Source organism: Psammomys obesus, unplaced genomic scaffold (genome assembly GCF_907164565.1).
Source record: "Psammomys obesus unplaced genomic scaffold, mPsaObe1.curated_primary_1811, whole genome shotgun sequence".
Lineage (NCBI taxonomy): Eukaryota > Metazoa > Chordata > Mammalia > Rodentia > Muridae > Psammomys > Psammomys obesus.
In genome coordinates, this window is record NW_026596095.1 from 25,423,650 (window position 1) to 25,427,844 (window position 4,195).

A 4,195-nucleotide genomic window follows, 5' to 3' on the forward strand; every position below is an offset into this window, starting at 1 on the left:
TTCTTTCTTTCTTTCTTTCTTTCTTTCTTTCTTTCTTTCTTTCTTTCATTATGTAAACAGTATTCTGCCTGCATGTATGCCTACATGCCAGAAGAGGGCACCACATATCATTATATATGGTTATGATCCACCATATGGTTGCTGAAAATTGTTCTTTGGAAGAACAGCCAAGTGCTCTTAATCTCTGAGCAATCTCTCCAAACTATCTTACAGGTTCTTATCATTTCATTCCCCTGTCCTGAAGTCCATTTTTCAATAGTAATAATTATTATTAATAATATTTTAATTGTTATTTATACTAATTATAGTTATTATAATCAATTATTTATGGTTATAAGAATTTTTAATTACTGAGTAGTATTCCATTGGTTAAGAGTACCACAATTTCTGTATCCATTCCTCCATTGATGGACATCTAGGTTGTTTCCAGGTTCTGGCTATTACGAATAAAGCTGCTACAAACATGGTTGAGTAAATGTCCTTATTGTGTACTTGAACATCTTTTGGATATATGCCTAGGAGTGGTATAGCTGGATCTTGATGAAGCACTATTCCTAGTTGTCTGAGAAGGCGCCAGATTGATTTCCAAAGTGGTTGTACAAGTTTACATTCCCACCAGCAATGGAGGAGGGTTCCCCTTTCTCCACAACATCTCCAGCATGTGTTATCACTTGAGTTTTTTATCTTAGCCATTCTGATGAGTGTGAAATCTCAGGGTCATTTTGATTTGCATCTCTCTGATGGCTAAAGATGTTGAGCATCTCTTTAAGTGTTTCTCTGCCATTCTATATTCCTCTACAGAGAATTCTCTGTTTAGCTCTATATCCCATTTTTTAATTGGATTACTTGATTTATTGCTTTTTAACTTCTTTAGTTCATTATATATTCTCAGACATGTTTGGAGCAGCTTTATTCTGGAAACAACCCAGATGTCCATCAATGGAGGAATGGATACAGAAATTGTGGTACTTTTACACAATGGAATACTACTCAGCAATTAAAAACAAGGAAATCATGAGATTTGCAGGCAAATGGTGGGAACTAGAAAAGATCATCCTAAGTGAGGTATCCCAGAAGCAGAAAGACACACGCGGTATATACTCACTTATAAGTGAGTACTAGACCTATAAGATAGGATAAACATACTAAAATCTGTACACCTAAAGAAGATAAACAAGAAAGAGGACCTGGGGTAAGATGATCAACCCTCACTTAGAAAGACAAATGGGATGGACATTGGAAGTAGGAAAAAACAAGTAACAGGACAGGAGCCTACCACAGAGGGGCTCTGAAAGACTCTACCTAGCAGTGTATCAAAGCAGATGCTGAGACTCATAACCAAACCTTCGGCAGAGTGCAGGGAATCATATGAAAGAACAGGGAGTTAGTAGGACCTGGAGAGGACAGGAGCTCCACAAGGACCAAATATATCTAGGCACAGGGGTCTTTTATGAGACTGTATTTCCAACCAAGGACCAGGTATGGATATAACCTAGAACCTCTGCTCGGATGTAGCCCATGGTAGCTCCATATCCAAGTGGGTACCCTAGTAAGGGGAACAGGGACTATTTCTGACATGAACTCAATGTCAGGCTCTTGGATTCCCCCTCCCCAAGAGGGAGGAGCAGCCTTGCTAGCTGGACATTGCAGCCAGTACTGAAGAAACCTGATAAGCTAGGGTCAGATTGAAGGGGAGGAGACCTCCCCTATCTGTGGACTTGGACAGGGGCAGGGAGCAAATGAAGGAGGGAGGGTAGGATTGGGAGGGAATGAGGGAGCCGGCTACAGCTGGGATAGAAAGTTAATAAACTGTAACTAATATTTTAAAAATAAAATTAAAAAGAGAAAAAATAAATATTAATGTATAAATAATTATACATTGCAATTATAATTATAATTACAGTTAATAAATTGTTGTTATTATTATTATTATTGGCTAGGCAGCATTAACTTCTGCAAAAGAGTGCATTGCTTCATCCAAGCAGCAAGCGCATAGTAGGAAATGTGATAGGTTTTTATCCTAACTCGAGAATACTGTGTCTTTTCCCCACTGGGTGGAGTTCAAGCACACATGCTTTGAAAGTTGCCTAATTTTCAAAAAAATCAGAAGGAAGGAAATGAAGAAAATAGGAACCAGGTCAGCCACTCCAGGCCACTATGTTTCAGGAATGCAGTAAGGCTTTTGTGGAAACACCATTTTACAAGGTGGTGATGGCTATAAAATAGCCTTCCAAAGGTTAACTTCCTGTAATTATTCTTTTTGATAGAAAATACTTAGATTACTTACATTACCTCGGTGGTATCTTCATCTCACTAATAAAAGAATTTAGAAATGGACTCAAAAGTTGAGAACAACTTTATTAGCGTTTAGAGAAAAATAAGGCTATGAATGTTTGCAGTTGCCAGACAGAAATGTGGAAGGGAAAGAGAGACAACCACAACATTTGCAACTGAGGCTTCTTCTCTACACGGCCACAGAATAAGGGGCTTAGAAGAACTAGGGACAAAATTCAGAGTGCCAGGAAAAGCAAGCTTAGCTTTGGGAGGGGGTGGGGCTAAGAAATGTAACATAAAAGTTACATTCTTCTGAGTTAGAGCACAGAAAAACTGTATCATAATGATCTCTGCAGGCAGCTGCCTCATTTGATCCTTTATGAAATGATTGATGGATAGATTTTTTTTTTTTTTTAGATATGTTCTAACTCTAGCCCAGGCTAACCTTGAATTATGACCGTCCTGCCTCAGCCTCCAAAATGTTAATATTTAAGAAACGGCATACCACACTGATTGTGTTTCTTTAAGAGCTAATTGGGGCTGGAGAGATGGCTCAGAGGTTAGGAGTACTGGTTGCTCTTCCAGAGGTCCTGAGCAACCACATGGTGGCTCACAACCATCTATAGTGGAATTTGATTCACTCCTCTGGTGTGCATGAAACAGAGCACTTTTATACATAAAATAAATCAAAACGTTTAAAAAAGAATGAAAGATTCCATTGATCCACCATTCTATTTCTATGCCAGTACCATGCAGTTTTTATTACTGTTGCTCTATAGGAAAGCTTAAGATCAGGGATGGAGATACCTCCAGAAGATCTTTTATTGTAGAGGATTGTTTTAGCAATTCTGGGTTTCTTGTTATTCCATGTGAAGTTGAGAATTTTTCTTTCCAGGTCTGTAAAGAATTGTGTGGGTAATGTGATGGGAATTGCATTGAATCTGTAGATTGCTTTTGGTAAGATGACCATTTTTACTATGTTAATCCTGCCAAGCCATGAGCATGGGAGATCTTTCCATCTTCTCATATCTTCTTCTAATTCTTTCTTCAGAGACTTGAAATTTTTTTCATGCAAGTCTTTGACTTGCTCGGTTAGGGTTACACCAAGGTACTTTATGTCATTTGTGGCTATTGTGAAGGGTGTTGTTTCTCTAATTTCTTTCTCAGCCCTTTTGTCTTTTGTATACAGGAGTGCTACTGATTTTTTTGAATTGACTTTATATCCGGCCACTTTGCTGAAGGTGTTTATCAGCTGTAGGAGTTCCCTGGTAGAGTTTTTGGGGTCACTCATGTATACTATCATATCATCTGCAAATAGTGATAATTTGACTTCTTCTTTTCCAGTTTGTATCCCATTGATCTCCTTCAACTGTCTTATTGCTCTAGCAAGGACTTCCAGAACTATGTTGAAGAGTGGGCAGCCTTGTCTTATCCCTGATTTCAGTGGGATTGCTTTAAGTTTCTCTCCATTCAGTTTGATGTTGGCTATAGGCTTGCTGTATATCGCCTTTACTATGCTTAGATATGTGCCTTGTATCCCTGATCTCTCAAATACTTTAAACATGAATGGATGTTGGATTTTGTCAAATGCTTTTTCAGCATCTAGGGAGATTATCATGTGTTTTTTTTTTCTTTCAGTTTGTTAATATGGTGGATCACATTGATGGATTTCCGTATATTGACCCACCACTGTATACCTGGGATGAAGCCTACTTGGTCATGGTGGATGATATCTTTGATGTGTTCTTGTATTCGGTTTGCAAGTATTTTGTTGAGTATTTTTGTATCAATGTTCATAAGGGAGATAGGCCTGAAATTTTCTTTCTTTGTTGGGTCTTTGTGAGGTTTAGGTACCAAGGTGACTGTGGCTTCAAAGAATGAGTTTTGTAATGTTCCTTCTGTTTCTATTTTGTGGAATAGT